The sequence below is a fragment of the Palaemon carinicauda genome, chromosome 25, assembly GCF_036898095.1.
Source record: "Palaemon carinicauda isolate YSFRI2023 chromosome 25, ASM3689809v2, whole genome shotgun sequence".
Taxonomy (NCBI): Eukaryota; Metazoa; Arthropoda; class Malacostraca; order Decapoda; family Palaemonidae; genus Palaemon; species Palaemon carinicauda.
The window spans coordinates 76,160,766-76,182,656 of NC_090749.1; the positions used below are offsets into that span (position 1 = coordinate 76,160,766).

Consider the following 21,891-nt stretch of genomic DNA (forward strand, 5'->3'; position numbering starts at 1 on the left):
GACCGCTTGGAGTCGTTGCTACAAAAACCGGTTTTCATTGAATCTTGTACTCGACCCAAAATGTTAACCACAATAACCGAGTCATGACATCGTCGTGCAAACACTAGCTGGTTTAATTCTTACTGCAGTCTCCCTTGGGAAAGATACAGCATTTCCATTTTAATATATTTCTTTAAATCAATACATCTACCCATGACACCTACAATGGAAAATTCACTAAATATTGTAATTTTGTGTCGGTCCCAATTACCTCCTCCCTTTAGCAGTAACCTGGTGTATCATCTGAGAAAATAATCCAATAATAAAAGACCCTATACTTTGAAATCATTATGAATGATTCTTACAGCGTGAATATCATCAGTGACTACTGCAACATCATAAAGTCCTTAATGAGATACCAATGAGAAACAAAGCTACCACTAAGTCTGGATAAGGTTATAATTCAATAACGAACATGGCTACATCAAACAAGATGGCTACATCAGACAAAAAGGTAAAGTGATAACCTGACAACAAATCTCATACCTGCTATTTTTCCCTTTTTATGATCTTTGGTGCCCTTGTACGACAGCATATCAACAACCCACTGACCAAAGCAGGATGCTTCTTGTTTTGTTTTCCCAAAAAATTCTCTTGCTACTTTTGAATTAAACCTGTGCTTTTTTATTTGAGTTAAATTTAGTAATTTGTTATACATTGTAATCTAAATCAATTTTAAGATAAACTGTAGAGAGCCAATTTCTTATCATAAAATAGGTTAATTTCTTTTCTAACCTTATACACTTGTTAAATGAAATGTTTATGATAAATTTTATTGGCCTCAAAATCATAAATGAACAAGAAATGAAAGATTAACAAACTGAAACAATTTTTCCGGAGTAAAAAAGCTCAGATAAAGTAAGCTTATGGCTACACGATAACGGTGAAAAAACTTTAATGGAGTGTGCATTTACTTGTCTGGTTCCTCATGTTTTTTGACAAGAATAAAACTTCATGGGAAGTGTCTGTCTTCATTGGTGGATCTAATTGGGAGCTAGACAATGAGGCGTTCAAGTAAAAAGTGGCATTGACCATAAATGATTTTTGGCAGCCTGAGGTGAAAAGAAACAAGTTTTCATCAGTTTTTATTGTGGTTGCAATGAACCATATTAAACCTAACATTTTATGATTCAATGCTTTACCTAGCAGAAGTGACAGACAGTTGAAACTAATGTGATCCTGGATTAGATGCAGTTTTTTCATTGAAATTGCAATGACTTTTAGTGGTTTTCTAACATCTAATGATATCGTGGCTGTTATTTCAACAGTACCCCTTGCTTGCATTTTGGACACGTTCCCATGACCCCTTACTGGCTGAACTCCATACACTCAGAGTAAAATATATATCTCTCTCTATGATGGTTAAAGTAGTTAATGCCTGAACAAGGTTTATCTATAACATGTCATGTAGATTAGTTCTAATTGGTTTTTATTATTTTATAATCATTTCTTACAATTGAGTAACCTTTCTAGTAAGCCCGGACCATAGTTAAGTGGTCCTTTGATGTTTTGTTTTGCTAGCGCTTCATTTCTATTAACAGTAGAGATGTATACTCGGGAAGTGCTGTATTTTGTTAAGTATTCATATGCTGTTTCGTTCTAATCTGAGAGGTCACTCATAAATCAGATTTGAAAGATCATTTATAAATAAGTTCATGAATAGTCTCTTCCAATGCAAAAGTGTAGATTTAGATTGCAACATGAGATCACCTCATTCACAATGCTAACAGATTGTTTAAGGTTAAGTACGTCAATGCAATTAACCTTAATATGTGAATGATAGCTGGTCAAAGTTTAGTTCAAATTTAATCAAACCAATCTTAATTTGTTGACTAATATTGTGCATTATTGAACATTTACAATCTACTCAACCTGCTTAAGGATGACAGGCACTTGGAAAAGGAAGAAAAAAACCCTTCACAGTTATTCTTGACATGAATTTCTCTTCTTAGCCTAGAAGAACAAAACACAGTAAGTGAAATCACTATGATGTTGCTCAAAAGATTACTAATTTCTGTAAAAGATAAATCCTAACAGTTTTGGTTTTATAAAATCACCATTCTATTTGTTTGATGTTACTCGTTGACATCTTCAGAGCTTCGTCCTCCTGTTCAACTTCACAGTGGATTTAATCTCTTCAAAGTAGTTCCCCATGCATTTAACAATTCTCAAGTCAAGCTCCTTTCTTTTAGAGTGACTATTACAGTTACTTCAACTCAATCTCTTTTCTATTATGAAATGTGTTTTTGACCAGTGTTTATATTAAAAGTTTAGAGCCACACACAAGAGTAACATTGTGAACAGTTGTGTATGCCGCATAAAAGATTATTATTTCAAGAACATGATTAAGGGTGATGATCCTCTCAGGCATTTGAATAAGCGCATCAAAACGCATCAACTTCACAGTGGATTTAATCTCTTCAAAGTAGTTCCCCATGCATTTAACAATTCTCAAGTCAAGCTCCTTTCTTTTAGAGTGACTATTACAGTTACTTCAACTCAATCTCTTTTCTATTATGAAATGTGTTTTTGACCAGTGTGTATATTAAAAGTTTAGAGCCACACACAAGAGTAACATTGTGAACAGTTGTGTATGCCGCATAAAAGATTATTATTTCAAGAACATGATTAAGGGTGATGATCCTCTCAGGCATTTGAATAAGCGCATCAAAACGTAATGTTACACTGTTACACAGTCACTTACGTCACCATGAATGCCAAGCAGCATGCGCAATTACAGAAAAAAAGATCAACTCAAAAACACACTGGTTGTCTCTCATAACCTTCAAGAACAGCTTCTAAAGGATAAAGTACAGCCAAACACTCCTGACCCACTTACAGAACAATTCCCTAAGTTACCCGATCTGACTTTCATCAAACAACAGTTTCTCCTCCTAATTCACATAACCTCTCATTCACTTTTCCATCTATCCCTCTCTCTTAGCTCTGTAGCACATATGCATGTGTTTTCTAACGCTTTTCTCAATGTCTCTAACAGAGCCAAGTGTCAAGTTCGAATTTCCTAGTTCTCAGGAGTTTCATTCCCAAAAGTTGCAGGTATACAATTATATTTTCATTCTCATATATTCCCATATAGTTTTTAGTAAAATTATCTTGGTTGAACTTATGAGTTTGGTTTATGAGCAATCTACACTGCCCTTTCAGCCACTTCTGCACAAATAAATTTTGCAGAAGTTCCAGACAATTTTTGGGGTTGACTAATGAAATTTACTTATTTTATCATAAAAACTATTAGCATTAAGATTTTAAGATATTTTTAATAGTATAACTGAATAAATTTCCTTACAATTGATATATAGTTTCATATATTCTTTAAAAATATATCATATGCACCTATTACAAAAGAACCATCTCCTCTGCTTACTGGGATTAGTGATGATGTAGCTGCTACTGTATATGAGGTTTCTTTACTGTAAAACCTAACGTCAAGAGCAGTAGTTTGTCGGCGGTGTCAAGATCAGGTGAAAACTCTGAAGCCTTTTGGTTTTTTACTCTTACAAGGAACTGATCATGGTGTGCGGGGAGTAATTATTATTATTATTATTACTTGCTAAGCTACAACCCTAGTTAGAAAAGCGAGATGCTACAAGCCTAGGGGGCCCAACAGGGAAAATAGCCCAGTGAGGAAAGGAAACAAGGAAAATAAAATATTTTAAAAAGAGTAACATTAAAATAATATCTCCCATATAAAATATAAAAACGAACCAAACAAGAGGAAGAGAAATAAGATAGAATAGTGTGGTCGAGTGTACCCTCATGAAAGAGAACTCTAACCCAAGACAGTGGAAGACTATGCTACATAGGCTATGGCACTACCCAAGACTAGAGAACAATGATTTGATTTTGGAGTGTCCTTCTCCTAGAAGAGCTGCTTACCATAGCTAGGGAGTCTCTTCTACCCTTACCAAGAGGAAAGTGGCCACTGAACAATTACAGTTTAGTAACTCCTTGAGTTAAGAAGAATTGTTTGGTAATCTGTGTCATCAGATGTATGAGGACAGAGGAGACTATGTAAAGAATAGGCGACTATTCAGTATGTGTGTAGGCAAAAGGACAATGAACCGTAACCAACGAGAAGGAGCCAATGTAGTACTGTCTGGCTAGTCAAAAGACCCCACAACTCTCTAGTGGTATTATCTCAACGGGTGGCTGGTGCCCTGTCCAGTCCAAATATAGAATACGTCTTAGGGGATGCAAAGGAATAAGTTATTTAAAGCTAAGTAGTCTCCAGACTATGAACCAAAACACTATTCACTTTTTAGGCCGTCTCAGCTTTTGTGCAGTAAGTGCACTAAATAAATATTGGTGCCCTAGTCCACATTTAATACATCATCATCATATATCATTTCATTTTCCATTCTTCATTCTTTTTTACTTCCTTTTCATTTCTGGTATTCACACATTTTTATTGTTGATTTCAGTCTAAGTGTATTACTTACACCCTTTCTTATAGTGTATCATACTTATTCTGTTTCTAATTCCTTATCACCCTTCTTTCCTTTTTCAGCATTTCCCACAATATAAATTACTGTATATGTACTATAGTAATTCCTTTTTGATGCAGATTTTGTATAGATGAATTTAAGGCATAAAACTGCCTGTATATTTCTTTCCCCTATTTTTCTCTACTCTCGCTGAACCCATTCCCGCCCTAGTGAGCAACACCTGGCAGGGCTTTTCTATTGTAACCATTCTACCCACGCAGCTTATATGGATTTGTATGTTGAAAAAAAAATAAAGTTTTTCCTCTATCTCTCTAACTGGAAAATAAATAGTGCACTTTTTAACTAAACAAAATCTCCTTAAAAATAGCATAACTTACAAACATGAAATATGTTCAGCTTTACTTTTAATTCCTCTACAATATGTAAAAGAAAACACTGTGGGGAGAAGAAAAAAGGTTGATGTTGACATGAAGTCTTTGACCTTAACGAGCTAATTGGATGTAAGGGAAAATTCCTTTCCTTTTTGACTGTGGTGCTTGATACTAGAATTCAGAATTATTGTTCACTACATATCATTAACAAATAGGGAAGCTACTGATTACCATAAATCATATACTTTAAATTCTAATATGATTAATTTCTTCCTTAATTAACATAATTCTCCTAAAAAAGTTATTCTAGCATATGGTAATTACATAACCATAAAATTTTAACCTCTTTTCATTGAGAGAGAGAGAGAGAGAGAGAGAGAGAGAGAGAGAGAGAGAGAGAGAGAGAGAGAGAGAGAGAGAGAGACTCTTCTCTTATAACTGCAATAGAAATACATAATTCTCTTAAAAAAAGTTATTCCAGCATATGGTAATTAGATAACAGCCATCAAATTTTAAAATTTTTACCTCTTTTCTTTGAGAGAGAGAGAGAGAGAGAGAGAGAGAGAGAGAGAGAGAGAGAGAGAGAGAGAGAGAGAGAGAGAGAGAGAGTCTTTTCTTATAACTCCAATAGAAATATATTTTTTATCATTTATTTTACATTATCAAATACATAATTACTTGACCATGCTGTATGTATGGGCCTCTTTTAATAATTTACATCATTAACATTTCTATGGAATGGGTTTATTTCTGAATAGTTTACAAGAATTATTTATAAAGTTATTGTACGTTTGTTGTTTTTATCTTTTTTGAAGAATGTTTCAGTGACCATTTTTTGCCTGCTGTCAATTGATATTGCAAGGAAAAGAAAAGTCCTTGTTGATACTTGCCACCAAAATACATTTGAACCATTCAATATACCTAAACGTTATTAGAACATAATGCAATAATAAATGGAAAATAATACAATACATACAGTAAAATACTGTACATATACAAAATATACAATACCGTATGTATTGTACTATTATAGTTACACTTACTATCGAGAGATAAATTTTCTATCGTGTAAACAGCTCATTTTCTTTAACTTTTATATTGGGTGACTATTTTATTCTCGGCCTGGCTGACAAATCTCTTTTTCTATCATGAAACATTTTTTGCAATGTGATTCAAAGAATCTTCGCATCTCGTTTCTCAGCGTGAAAATTTCGTAACCAGATTCCTTCGTGAAGAGAGGTATGAATGTATTCTTAATAAGAAACTTGAGATCAATGGAAGATTTTGAAGAGTTGACGGAGACCCATAAGAAACCACTGACTAACAAAGAGTTGTTGGAGTTATAGGAAAAATAGAAAATTAAAGAAATGCTTCCCCAATCTAGAACCAAGGAACTTCAAGTTAAAAGAAATGCAACATAGTTCTTATCCTCAATGCAAGTGACTTTCAATCTTTGAGTTCCAGGATCCAATAGATGACCATATTGCAAAATGTTCTAATATTGCCAATTATGTACTCCTTTCATATAGGACATTTTTCGAAGGTAACAAGAGGAATATCATCAAACAAAATATAGATCAATTCATTGAAACAGTAAAAAAAAAGGCTACAGGATTGTCACCTGATGTTGTTGCCAATCAACAAATGGTCTTACAGAAAATAAACCTCATATACAGTAGCAATTACATCACCACCAACAAAAACATCATCATCACCCTTCTCCAACAACTGGTTTGTCACTTCCATCTCCAGTCTTTCATGTCCAGTAAACAGAGGAGATGGCAATTTTATTAACGCAAGCATTTTTGGGCTCAAGCCATGTCGTCCTGATGGAAGGTCCCTTCAGTAGCTTCCTAAGGGTATACATGACTACAGTAGATATTCCCAGAGTATTAAACGAAAGGTTTCACAGAATTCTAACTTCTGGCGTGAGTACCCATAAGGTTTCCCTTTAGGATATCATATAATAACAGGGGACGTATGCTTGACACGCCACATAGCTATCTGCACCCCACATAGCGTTTACGCTTCGAGGGGGAAGTGTGGCAAGTTATGGGAGGAGCCGTTACTTACTCCTCCTCCTTTGTTACTGTTACGGTACTCGGCGACGTCATATCCGGTCGCCATCTTGGTTGACGTCACTGTTGCGCGCCATCCTCATTCCTTCTCACGCAGCGTTTATGACCAGGTGTTTTTCCCAGTTTTTTGCTAAGTGATTCATCATGTCGCAATCTTCTGCCTCGCCTTCTTCTGGAAAGTTGAGTACCATATTCTTGTACTGTATAAATCAGCTCTAGCCGTAAAGTAATGTCTTTTTATCTTCAGTCATTGTAAATGACTTCTGTAGACTCATGTCCCCCTTTCTTTTACAGGAGGAGTATATCCGGAGTGAGAGCGCCTTCTGCAGCGTTCGGCGCCCGGACTTCTACGGCCACCTGGCGTGTCGAACTCACGCCAGCTGTTCTATCGTCCAAGGGACTCTTCGGTATTGGGATCCACAGGTTTGCACTGTCTGCAAAGAACTGCTCCATGAGGTGTTCGAGGACCCCACATCAGCGGAGGCCAGGGACATCGCCCGAGAGAAACTACGCAAATGGGTGCATGGTTTCCAAAAGAACACCACGGGGCCCTATCTCCCAAGCGAGAAGATGAGAGCTTTGCTCTTCCCAAAGGCATCTGCAGATGCTGTTATCCCCAAGCCAGAGATCCCCTGCGTTCAGCTGACGGTTGAACCGGATGTATCGGACGCACTTCAAGACTTCCATCTTGACGAGGTGGAACAAATGTCGCAGGTGTTGGACACCACCGAAAGGACCCTGATGGCCGAGGGTCGAGAAGAGGAGGAGCATGTGGAGGCTCCTGACTCCGAGGGCGATGTCGCCCGCGCCCCCTCTGTTACTTCCGTTGCTGTCTCGGAACCAATTCCCTCTACCTCTTCCACTCCTACACCGGCAGTAGTGGAAAACCAAGATAGCTTCCAGGCCCTGGTGGCGCTCCTGGACGAGAGGTTTCGTAAGAGAGACGAAGACCTCAAGAGGGAGATCCTCTGTCCGTCGAAACAGACGGCCAGGAAGATCACCGTTAAGGACCTTCCCCCTTGCTCAGTGACCAACCCCTGGAGGCATGCAGAGCACATGCCAATTACGAGTGGACAAATTTTCGTCAATGATAAACTAGGCGCCATTCCCCTTAAGAGGTGCAGTTTTGGCCTAGTTTAGAAGCTTATCCGGACTGTTACATCCGTCTCAAGTTCGAGCGAGTTTCCAAGGAGGAAACCGAGCCTAAGGAGATCATCGTCTTTGACCATGCAAAGGCTCAAGCTCTTCTGGCTGGCTGCCTTAAGAGCAAGGGATACACCAACTCCAAGGTGCCGGCCCTAAGCAAGAAACATCCATCCTTTCTTGCTCCTGCCACCATGGTCTTTCCCTTCGCCGAAAAGTCCCTGCTGGCAGTATTGAAGGCGGTGGAGGAAGGGAAACCCTGCCTACATTGGAGGAATGTAGGCCCCTCTCCCTCACCCTCCCTCCCGATGACAAGAACTGGAAAGACATCCAGTTAACTTTCTCTGTGGGAAAGTTGGAGGCTGATGTCGCAGGACGGCAGTTTAATGAGAACCTCCCCAAGCTCTCCGAATACCTTCTGCATCGGGAGCTGGACACGAAAGAGAGGCTGGCTGCCTCCCTTTCTCACCAAGTTCAATTGGAGACGATGGCCGGGGACACTTGGACCCCAGGCTTCTACATGGTCTTGGCTAAGACCCATCTCGCCACCCTGACGAAGGATTTCTATAGCTTCATCAGGGCCCGGGAGACCCTGTAGAGAATTCGTGTTTGCGGATGCTACCGTCAAACACGAACCCCGGAAACTGATTTCCTCCAACATTTGGGGGAAAGATCTCTTCCCTAACGACCTTGTGAAAGAATCGTAGACAGAGCCGCCACAGAGAACCGGAACCTTCTCAACAAGTGGGGCATGTCAAAGAAGAGGAAATCTTCTCAGGATGAGGGCCCCCAACCTAAGAAGAAATCGAACAAACCTAGACCCCAGCAGCGGCATTCTAAGCACCAGTTTCCGGCACCCGCTACTCCCAAGTTGCTGGCTGAGCCCCAACAGACTTTTCAGCTGGTCCCTCAGCCGGTGGTGGCTCAGTCACCAATCTTCACGCCTGCCTACGAAAGGCAGTCAACTACCTTTTGTCCCAAAGGTAGAGGCTCCGGCAGAGACTCCTCTCGACGTCCATCCAGAGGGAGAGGAGGAAGGGGAGCAGGCGGCCGAGGTGGTAAACCCTTGGGAAACCAGAAGCAATGAGATGCTTCCGGTGGGAGGAAGACTCCGCCTCTTCCAGGATTGTCGGACCTTCGGGGTCACAGTATCATCAAGAATGGACTAGGGTGGAGTTGGGTAACACCACCTCCAACCTTCCACCAATTCTTCCAACACTCCACCCCCGTCCTGGAAGAATACGTCCAAGAACTCTTGAACAAGAAGGTGATCAAGAGGGTAAAGTCCACCAGGTTCCAGGGAAGACTATTCTGTGTTCCCAAGAAGGACTCCGACAAACTCAGAGTCATTCTGGCCTTGTCCTCTCTCAACAAGTTCATAGTGAACAACAAATTCAAGATGCTAACTCTTCAGCACATAAGAGCCCTACTGCCTCAAAAGCCATACACAGTCTCAATAGACTTGGCGGACGCCTACTGGCACATTCCAATGAATCGCCAGGCCTCCTCCTACATAGGATTCAGGCTTCAAAGAAGGCAGTACACTTTCAGAGCCATGCCCTTCGGACTCAACATAGCTCCAAGGATCTTCACGAAGCTCGCAGAAACGATCGTCCAACAGCTACGCCTACAAGGCGTCCAGGTGATGGCTTACCTGGACGATTGGCTGGTATGGGCAGCATCCTCAGAAGAATGCTTGCAAGCTTCCAGAAAGGTGACTTAATTCCTGGAACATCTGGGTTTCAAGATCAACACCAAAAAATCTCAACTTTCTCCAGTTCAGAATTTCAATGACTAGGAATCCATTGGAACCTTCAGTCTTTACATCCCTCTGAAGAAAAGGAAGGAAATAGCGGGATCTGTCAAGAGACTCCTAAAATCCAAACGCATTTCAAGACGACAACAGGAACAGGTGCTCGGCTCCCTCCAGTTCACTTCAGTGACAGACCCAGTGCTACGAGCACAGCTAAAGGATGCATTGGGAGTCTGGAGAAGATACACATCCATTGCTCGAAGAGATCTTAAGAGACCTTTACCAACTAGGCTTCGCTCACTCCTAAAGCCATGGTCGGAGGCAAAGAACCTGAGAAGATCAGTTCCCCTTCAACCACAGCCTCCGTCGGTCGTTATCCACACGGATGCATCGCTAAAAGGTTGGGGGGTCACTCCCATCAACGACAAGTTCAAGGAACATGGTCTCCCCTATTCAAGATGTTCGACATCAACATCTTGGAGGCCAGGGCGGTCCTTCTTACTCTGAAGAGGCTGTCTCCACGTCCCTCAACCCACATCCGTCTAACTCTGGACAGCGCCATTGTGGTCAGATGTCTCAACCGTCAGGGCTCAAGATCGCCCCAACTCAACCTAGTGTTACTGCCCATCTTCCACCTAGCGGACAAGAAAAGATGGCACCTTTCAGCAGTTCACCTACAAGGATTCCGCAACGTGACGGCGGATGCTCTATCGAGGACAACCCCGATAGAGTTGGAATGGTCCCTAGACGCAGACTCATTCTCCTTCATCTCTCTACAAGTGCCGGAACTGCAGATCGACCTCTTCGCGAGGAACGACAACAAACAACTTCCTCGTTACGTGGCCCCATACGAGGACCCCAGAGCAGAAGCGGTGGATGCCATGTCTCTGGATTGGAACAGATGGTCCAAGATTTACCTGTTCCCTCCACCCAACCTTCTGCTGAAAGTCCTCACAAAGCTGAGAACCTTCCAAGGAACAGCAGCCCTAGTGGCACCCAAGTGGCCCCGGAGCAACTGGTTCCCTCTAATCCTGGAATTACAACATTAGCTAATTCCCCTGCCGGACACAGTTCTCTCCCAGCAAGTTCAGAAGTCGACTGTCTTCGCTTCATCAAGGAAAACCCGAGACCTTCATCTCATGATTTTCTCTCCCTAGCCGTAAAGAAGATGTTTGGGATCTCGAAGAAAAGTTTGGACTTCCTAGAGGAATACAAAACAAAATCTACCAGAAGCAATACGAGTCATCCTGAAAGAAATGGGTGTCCTTCGTCAAGGCTAAAAATCCTACAGAAATCTCTATAGACTTTTCTCTGTCCTTCTTTATTCACCTTCATGGACAGGGCTTGGCAGCCAACACGATTTCCACCTGCAAATCGGCCTTGACTAGACCACTACTTTATGCATTCCAGATAGACCTGTCCGACGACATCTTTAACAAGCTACCAAAGGCATGTGCTAGACTCCGTCCTACACCTCCACCGAGACCCATCTCCTGGTCTCTCGACAAGGTGCTCCATTTTGCCTCAGGTTTGGACAATGAGTCTTGCCCTCTGAAAGATTTGACTCAAAAAGTGATTTTCCTTTTTGCTCTCACCTCGGGAGCCCGAGTCAGTGAAATTGTGGCTTTATCAAGAGAAGAGGGCCAGATACAGTTCGCTGAAACAGGCGAACTTACCCTCTTTCCAAGAACGAGCTTCCCACCAAAAGGTGGGGCCCCTGGAGAATCTGCCCTCTAAAGATGTCTCTCTAAGCCCAGTGGAGTCTAAAGGACTATCGTTGAAGAACTTCAGACTTTGGCGGAGGACAGCTCTTTAAAGGAGAAACATCGGGGTCTGATTTGTCACTCAAACAACTAAGGGCAAAGATCACCTACTTTTTTGGGCTTAGGCCATGTTGTGCTGATGGAAGTTCCTTCATTAGTAGCTTCCTAAGTATATGTGACTACAGTGATATATCCCAAAGAATTTACCGAAGGTATCCAGAATTCTAACTCCTGGAGCGAGTATCCCTTAAATTTCTTCAAGGGATATAGCGTAAGGACGTAACTTGACACATCTCATAGCTATTTACACCCCAAATAGCCTTTCACTTCGAGAGGAAAAGTGGCAAGAAAATAAGAGTCGTTCAAGAGGTAAAACTGTTCGACTCTCCTAAAGTACTGTCAATAGTTCGGCCATCCGCTGCATCACGGCGCCACCAAAACATTCTTTCGTTTGTAGCTTTGCTGACCAGTTTTCCCTGTGTTATCTCGCTATTTTCGAAGCTTTTCTGCTTGAATTATGGATTCCCCAGCTTCATCAGCTTCTGGAAAGTTAAGTAATATCTTTGAATTGTGTAAATGTAAGCTCTTGCCAGTTTTACTTTTCGATTGATATCGTAATTAACGTAACAAGAGCTGTTGCCGGCCGGATGGCGTCATGACGCGATCGTTCTTTTGTTCATTTAGGTAGCAAGAACGATATTCCCGGCATCCTTGCTTTAATAACTTTAACTATTTAGTATTTTAGCTAAGGATTTTTATATTATGTCATTGTTGTCGTGAATTTGGCGATAATTTCGAGCCTCACGAGTGCTAGGCTTCTAGCCTAGGCACTTTCACACCTCATGCATGATATAACCTTCCTGGTAAAGTTGTATTGAAGCTCAGGCAATATTTTATACAATTAAGATATTACTATTTTCTTTTCCTCTTCCATTATAGTATACCAGAGTTACGTAGAACGTTTCTCTAAGCTCTCTAGCTTAATAGCTTTAGTGCTTTAGTATACTTTATATGTCCCCATTACTCTTGTATTGTCTTTAGGGGTAAGATAGATATCATTGCCCCTTTAGTCAATACTATCTCTATGAGTTATAAGAGTAATTCCCTTTCCCTCTGATTAGCCTAGGCTATCCTCTGTTAATTTACTCTAACCTATGGTTGGGTAAATTTTCTGGGGCGTTTCGTTTCCCTCTCCTTTTCTCTGAGCTGGCAACTGAGTAGCTTGTCAGCAGAGTTTGGAGTTGGGGACGGGACATCAGAGTAAATCTGTGTTGGCATCTAGCTACCTGGATTTATACCGGCAACTGAGTAGCTTGTCGGTATTCCAGTAGGGCTAGTTGCTGTTCAGGAGGCTTGCCTCCCTAGTTTTTGTAGAGGTTATTGTTGCACAATTTCCTCTTTATGGTCTAGCAGACAGTCCTGCATCGGGGGTTTTTAACGGGAGGATAGGTTTCTTCCCGGTTTAGACCCCTGGTACGAGATTCTGTTCTCTTGAGTTCGTTTTCGGACGTTCTCTCACTGCTTAACCCAACCTGGGGAATTGACTTCCCCTAGTTGAGGCTTTTACGAGGACAGAATCCTTCATGTTAAGTAATACCTTAGGGTATTGCTTTAACTTTGGACTACTACCCCTTCCCCGCTATCTCTTTCGTGTTGAATGATCCAACACCCTTATGGCCGTGGTTCTACATAGGCTCCTCTGGACGTCTGTAGGCCTGGCATGAGTTTTTCTGTCAGTGCCTGGTTAGGTTACTGACAGATGACCTCATATCTTTGAGTGTTCCTTAGAGTCCTCCCTTGGACTGACTTCCATATCCCTTAAGATGGGATATGGTTGAATGGAAGCCCGAATTGATTTCCCTCTTCCACTGGCACACTCTTTCAGGATGTAGACGACATAGATGATTCTTTGCCGTCTTCTATCCTTATCTTTCTCTCTTTCTTTCTATCATGGGCTGTAGTCGGCAGTTATTCTGCCGACAATTTGGGTTGGCTAGGCTAACAGTACGCTGTTTCTCTTACCTCAGACATCGTTGATCGATGCCGTTGGTGAGTGAGTAGGCCTGCCTGCTGGCAACTGAGTAGCTTGTCGGCAGCTGGCCAATGCCTTCCACCCATAGTGTAGCCAGCAGTGGCTGGCAGGCCCGGCAGATGCCGGCCTGCTGGCATATACTGACTAGCCCATCATGCCGACAATGTCGGCAGGTCGACACTATATTATTAACGGTAGTTGTCGGCAGGCTTGGCAGACGCCTGCCTGCCGGCATTTACCGACTGGCCCTACATACCGACGGCGTCGGTGGGGCCGGCAGTGTTGGCGGGATCTGCAGTGTCGGCAAGGCCGGCAGTATCGGCAGGGCCGGCAGTGTTGGCAGGGCCGGCAGTGTTGGCGGCATACTGCCGCCGGCAGCTGCTGTATCCAGAAAAATATGATAAAATTTTTCCAACCTACAAGTGGTTCTTGTGTAGCCATTTGTGACACCATCATAGAGATATGATTCTCTCTTATTTTTATGCTTATGTCCATTAAATTTATCCACTGTATTGAACATTATAAGAGGATGTGTCAAGTAGACACTATATATCTTGGATATTCCCTCTGTTATTTAATTCCTTGTGAATTTCATGGTTCAATACGGGAAGGGGTCATAGTAAATGGCTGGATGGGAAACACATGTGGGTGTCTTTCCTACTATAGCTTACCCTATCCAAGCTAAATATAATAAATGTATTATGTTGAAATTTGGGAATTTCACAGAAAACTCATTTGCTTTTCTTTTCTTTACAGGAGGAGCATCCCAAGTGCGGGAACAACTTTTGTAGGGACCGCAGCAAGGACTTCTACGGACATGGCGTGTGTAGGTCTCACGCCGGCTGTTCTGTCACCAAAGGGGCCCTCAAGTACTGGGACCCAGAGGCTTGTACTGTGTGTGACAAGTTGGTTAAGGAGGCTTTTGATGATCAAAAGTCTGCGGAGTCTAGGGATGCAGTTAAGATTACGCTGCGGAAATGGGTTAGAGGTTTTCAAAAGAATACCTCGGGCCTATACCTTCCTAATGCTAGGATGAAGGACTGTCTCTTCCCCGGAGCTCGTGACGATGCCGTCATTCCCCAGACTAAACCTGCGATCCCCTTGGTGCAACTCCCGGTTCAGAAACCTGGAGACCCTGACGTGGCGGATGTTTTGGAGAGCGTCCACCAGGACGACAATATGTCTGTCGTTTCCAAGGAGACTGAGAAGAATCTCCTCGTAGAAGAGTTAGAACAGGAGGCAGTTGTTCCTCCTTCTAACGAGGTTGAGAATGCTGAAGCGGTATCGGTTTCTTCAGCGGCTGTGGTGAAACCAGCTCCATCAACCTCTTCGCAACCGTCTCATCTGGAGGCACTTACGACCACCGTGCAATCTCTGATGTCGATGGTGTACGACTTGCAGAAGAAGTCGTCAGAGAAAGAGACTACTTTCCGATCAGAGATCGAGCAATTGGTTTCCTCGCGCTTAGCCCCGAAGAAACTAAATGTGAAGGACCTCCCTGCATTCTCCGATGTTAACCCGTGGAGGTACGCGGAGCACATGCCTATGTCAGCAGGCAAGATTTTCCTTTCGGAGAAACTGGGTACCGTCCCAGTGGAGGTGGTAGAGTTCTGGCCCAGCAGGGCATCCTACCCGGATTGTTATGTCCGGCTCAGAACTGAACAGGCATCCAAAGAAGAGACGGAGCCCAAGGAAGTAATTGTCCTTGAGCTCGCTAAAGCACAGGCTTTGTTTTCCACAAAGCTAAAGGAGAGGGCATTCACTTGCTCAAAGGTGCCGGCATTAAGCAAGAAACATCCATCGTTTATTGCTGACCCTCAACGTGCTTTTCCCTTTATGGATAAAGGGTTTAAAGCAGCTCTGAAGGCCGTGAGGGCAGGAAAGCCCTGCCCCACACTGGAAGAAAGCAAACCTTTCTCCCTCGCTTTTCCTTCAGATGACAAGGACTGGAAGGACGTTGCCGGAACCAGTTCTGACTCAGCTAGTACAGAAATTAACTGTCTACGCTTTATCAGAGAAAACCCAGAACCTTCATCTCATGATTTTCTCGCCTTATCGGTCAAGAAGAGGTTTGGGATTTCCGAAGACAGCATTAATTTCTTAGAAGAATATAAGTCAAAGTCAACAAGAAGGCAATACGAATCTTCCTGGAAGAAATGCGTGACCTTTGTTAAGGCGAAGAAACCTCAAGAGATTTCTACAGATTTCTGCCTGTCCTTTTTCATCCATCTTCACGGACAAGGACTAGCGGCTACTACGATCACTACGTGTAAATATGCCTTAGCTAGACTGATTCTATATGCCTTCCAAGTGGATTTTTCAAGCGAAATCTTCAATAAGATTCCGAAAGCCTGCGCAAAACTTCGGCCTGCAGCTCCTCCAAAGCCTATTTCATGGTCTTTGGATAAGGTTCTTCATCTGGCCTCTACCTTGAACAATGAAGATTGCTCGCTGAAAGACTTGACTCAGAAAGTGATATTTCTATTTGCACTAGCCTCAGGAGCCAGAGTCAGTGAAATAGTGGCCCTCTCAAGGGATGAGGGTCACATTCAGTTTACACTGAACGGAGAACTAAATCTCTTTCCGGATCCGACTTTTCTCGCCAAGAATGAGCTACCCACTAAAAGATGGGGTCCCTGGAGAATCTGCCCTCTGAAGGAAGAAGCATCCCTCTGTCCAGTGGAATGCCTAAAGGTCTATCTTCGTAGAACTTCAGACTTTGGGGGAGGCCAGCTTTTTAGGGGAGAAACTTCGGGTTCAACGTTATCCTTGAAACAGATAAGGGCGAAAATCACTTACTTTATTCTCAGAGCGGATCCTGACCGTACACCCGCAGGTCATGATCCGAAGAAGGTTGCCTCGTCTCTTAACTTCTTTCAAACTATGTCGTTTGATAACCTACGTGCTTATACTGGTTGGAAGTCTTCCAGAGTCTTTTTTAAGCACTATGCGAAGCAATTGCAAGAAATCAAATTTCATGTGGTGGCTGCAGGCAGTGTAATAAAGCCTGTAGTTTGATTACTGCGAAGGACAGTGCACTAATTGGGACTGTTAGTGAAGGGTGTGCATGATAGACTTAGGTATATCATGATGATTTATAGTGTTGACATAAACATTACAAACTGTCTTCCATAGTTAAGTGAACTTAGAAGCATAATTCTTTGACATGAGTGCCAGCATATTTATGCTTAATGTCTTTTAGTAATAACATATATATTGAAATTTCCTAATTTCATGGAGTGGCATTGTTTACTCTTTCAGATAAAACTTTTTACCTTGTTATTACTGTTAAGCTTGTTATGTCCATGTTTAGCATAAACATTTTGCTTCATCATAACTTCTGTGTTTCTTGTAAATAAACTATAGAAGGAATCTTTGCGTCTCTCTCGCCTTAAGATTATACATTATATTCTGAGTATTTTTGATCCTCTTATGGACTTCGTGGGACAGAGTTTCCCTTACCATGCAATCAGGGAATTTTGGTTGTGCTATGTTTGTCTACTGTATTACGTTTCCTACGTAAACATAAACTCGTCTGTCTGATCCAGACCTGGGAGGTAGAGTACTCTATTTAGAACTCTGGTACAAACTACGCTTTACGTATATACAACACGATATACTTTCTGCTTGCTTGTTGTTCTTTGAACTCACAATCTCAGGTTTTTTCCTAGAGTCTATACAGACTCTTCCCTGTAGGGGACAGGAAGAGCTGGCATATGGTATGCTCAGTTAATTGATGTATTACGGTAACATCAAGTGTCTTTGGTCGTGGCGACCGGTTAGGAAATAGTCAATTCGAGATAACGGCACTATTAAATCCACAGATACATTATTGCTCTGGTAAACTTCCAACAGCACGACATGGCCTAAGCCCAAAAAACGGATTTTGAGCGAAGCGAAAAATCTATTTTTGGGTGAAAGAGCCATGTCGTCCTGATGGACCCACCCTCCTTTAGTAAAAGGATGTTAATCCCTCCCTTTTGGTACTGTATCTGTAAAACTTACAAAGCTACGGAGAATGGTTTGGTGGCGCCGTGATGCGGCGGATGGCCGAACTATTGACAGTACTTTAGGAGAGTCGAACAGTTTTACCTCTTGAACGACTCTCTTATTTTCTTGCCACTTTTCCTCTCGAAGAGAAAGGCTATTTGGGGTGTAAATAGCTATGAGATGTGTCAAGTTACGTCCTTACGCGATATCCCTTGAAGAAATTTAAGGGATACTCGCTCCAGGAGTTAGAATTCTGGATACCTTCGGTAAAATCTCAGGGATATATCACTGTAGTCACATATACTTAGGAAGCTACTAATGAAGGAACTTCTATCAGGACGACATGGCTCTTTCACCCAAAAATAGATTTTTCGCTTCGCTCAAAATCCGTTTATTCGCAGAGCGGATCCTGACAGTACACCCGCAGGTCATGATCCCAGGAAAGTCGCCTCTTCCCTGAACTTTTTCCAGTCAATGGATTTCGAGTGTCTTCGCTCTTTCACGGGCTGGAAATCCTCAAGTGTGTTTTTCAAACACTACGCGAAGCAGGTGCACGAGCTTAAGCGTTATGTGGTAGCAGCAGGTAATGTGCTAAAACTTGCTGCTTAGCGCTGCGTAGAACAGTGAGTTATTCGGGACTCTAACTCCATGGGTGCCTGTGTTGACCCTAGTGCGAAACATGATGATTTTAAGTGCCATCTTGTGACACTAAGGACTGTTCTTCTACAAAGGTGAAGTAACATAGACAGAAACACGCGTGCCACATGTTTTTAACATGAAGTGTATATAAGACTTTCTAGAAAGACTTTATAGTTCCTCTGGAACCAATGTGTGTAATGGCAAGTTTTCCTTTTCAGATTCAACACCCACTTCTTCTGATGTCTTTAGTCTATGTTTTTAATTTACATTCCATTTTAACCCTATTTGGATTTTTGCCTCCCTTTAGCCCCAGGCGTTTGGGGTTTTGAAGGGCTTTTCGACATATTTTTTTCAAAACGCGCCCACAGCCTGAATTTTAATCATAGAGAGGTCAGATTGGTCTCATTTTCTTGGAAAATGACTGAAGTTTTTCATATAGTTATCATAAGTATAAAAAAAGTAATATAAATAGTGGCTATCGTTAGGTGAAGCTAGGCGATGGCGAATTTTTTCATCTTTTATCGTATACATTCCGATACACCTAAATGAATTCTCATCAAGGAGACTTCAAAATCATACCATCTATAGACAATTTATTCAGCTATAAAATGGTATATAAGAGTTGGTAGTTAGACGATAGGAAACAAGGGAAAAAAGTAGTAAACGAGCAAAAACTGAAAACCTAAATCTCGTTACTTGCGGTGAAGAAATTTAGGTTTACAGTTTTTGCACATTTTACTATTTTTATTCCTTTTTCCTTTCTTCTAACTACAAACTATTAGATACCATTTTATAGCTGAATAAACAGTTTATATGATGGTATAATTTTCAAGTTTCTATGATGAGAATTCTCTGTGCTTCATTGGAATGTATACAATAAAAGAAAAAAAAAGTTTGTCATCGCCTAACTTCACCTAACGATAGCCACTATTTACATTGCTTTATCCTTATTTTCACACATGTCATAAGAAAGTTCAATGAATTTTCTTCAAAAATAAAGAAAAATTATAAAATTCCTCTAGGGATAGGTTAGGTATGACCGATAGAAAGAAACTTTTGCAATCTCCGATTTTCGTTACATGCGGTAAAGAAATTTAGGTTTACAGTTTTTACATGTCTGGTATTTTTTTTCCTGTTTCCTTTCTTCTAACTACAAACTATTATATACCATTTTATAGCTGAATAAATTGTTTATAAGAAATTTATATATATATATATATATATATATAATATATATATATATATATATATACACACACACACACATATATATATATACACACACACACATATATATATATATATATACACACATATATATATATATATATATATATATACATATATATATATATATATATATAAATATACAGTATATGTATTCCTATAGAATACCTGAAATAAGATGAAAACATACATACATACACACACATCACCAACCCTCTGAAAATGTGAAAATAGCCAGAAAAAACTTACAATGAACGATGGAAGTCGTAGTTACCATGTCGAGACAACGGAAATCGCTTTGATCTCCAATACCTCTAAAATTTGCGGTCGTAATTTTGGGCCTTACGCTACCATCATTGACAGAATTTTTTATTTATACACTGATCCTACTTGACCTTTAGGCATTTTATCCAACTAACACCTTCACACATACAGTATAAAGAGGAATATTCTAAAAAGTTATAAAGCACTATCATTTATTAGAATAGGCTGTAAAAGCACAAAATCGATGGATAACGCATGAAAGACAACGTTCTCCAACAAAGGCAAGAGATGAACTAAGTACTATTCTCGCTGACTCTCTCTGTCTACCCCGTCGCTGACTCCCCATCAACACGAATATTCGAATCTAAATAAGATTTTTAACGGGAACAAGGATATCGGCGAAAAATATGAAAATATACTTTAGGTTTCGGCAAAATAGGAAAAAATTAAATATGAAAATAATTATGCTAAGCATAAAAAATGCGTGGCAACTAAAATCACCAGCTCTGAAACCTTTAATTCGCAAGACACCGAGATTTAAAATCCAATACGCTTTATCCAGGGCAGGCATACTACTCAAGACCGCCATGCTACGGAGGATGTTAACAATATTTTGCCGGGAACAAGTATTTCGGTGAGTAATATGAAATATACTGAAAGTTTCGTCAAAATAGGAAAGAAATACATATGAAAATAATTATGCTAAGCATAAAATACGCGTGGCAACTGAAATCACAAGCTCTTGAGACCTTTAAATCGCAAGACACCGAGATTTAAGTCCAATACGCTCTATACGGGGCACACATACCAGTCAAGACCGTCACATTACCAAAGAAGTAAACACACCGTTACCATGCCAACAGAACCATTTTACGTAATTATTCGTAAAATTAGCTATGAAACCTAAATCTAATGTACATGAACTATCAACTGATTCCTTTACATAAAATTTAAAGGTCCTTCATGACACTCTAGGGACCAAGGAAACTTTTTTTTCATATTCAGAGTAGACAAGATGTCGAAGGAATATCCAAAAACTAGTCCTGCACCAGTAACGATGCCCGTTTTCGTAAAATTTGTATAAATGGCTCTGAAACCCAAAAATAATACAAAGAAAAATCCGCTGATTCATAACAGAAAGTTTAAAGGTCCATCTTGACCTCTGTGGGGCCCGGGGCAATGTATAACACTGAAAACATAGTGTTACCATGGCAACGGAACCATTTTGCTTATTTATTCATAAAAATGGCTAAGAAATCTAAGCCAAATGCACATGAAATGTCAGCTGATTCCTTTACATAAAATTTAAAGGTCATTCATGACCCCTGTGGGCCTCAGAGAACTTTTTATTCATATTACATTGATGACAAGATGTCGAAGGGACAACAAAACAATACTCACGCACTGGTAACAGTGCCCTATTTTCGTAATATTCGTGTAAATGCTTATGAAACCTAAACTTACTGCACAGGAAATATCAGCTGATTCTTCAAAGAAAATTTAAAGGTCCATCTTGACCCTTGTGGGGCCCCAGAGCAACTTTTTATTCATGTTACATTGATGAAAAGACATCGAAGGAACAACATCACAACAGTAAAGTGTTGTATTTCAAATACAAGGCCTGCCAAGACCTGTAATCTACGCATAAGTATAGAAAACGTACCCGTACGTCCATGGGGGTAAAGGCATGGGTTATTAGGAACGTACTCGTACGTCCTTTGGGGGTAAAAGGCTTAAAATTTGCTTATTTCATGCTAATTCTTATTTTACTGAATAAAATAGAATTTTGTTACCCTGTGCGTCTCATTTCGCCCTCACTCATGAAATGAAAACACTGTTAGAGAATTTTTATTACCCCATTATTTGAATATTATTATGAACAATGTTATAATATTGTTTCTCTTGATGCAAACTCATCTAGACCAAGGTAATTTGTTCCAACACAATTGTACTTACCTTCTTCTATCTGACCCTTGGACCGGCAGTTATCTCCGAGACTAGGTGAGTTCCTCTATCAAGTAACTTCGAAATGTTCCTTGCGTCCAAATAGGACTTCCTTGCCAGGGGGGCAGGAAGCGGTAACATGGTATATGCTTATCTGAAGTGACATGTAACGGAAATGTCAC

The 21,891-nt window shown here is 41.0% G+C and overlaps 1 protein-coding gene across 3 annotated transcripts in view; it reads right to left on the reverse strand.

The window, feature by feature from the left end:
- The window catches only part of LOC137618661 (protein O-linked-mannose beta-1,2-N-acetylglucosaminyltransferase 1-like), a 370,898-nt gene that overhangs the window by 15,344 nt on the left and 333,663 nt on the right, over positions 1 to 21,891 (reverse strand). The window lies entirely within an intron of this gene.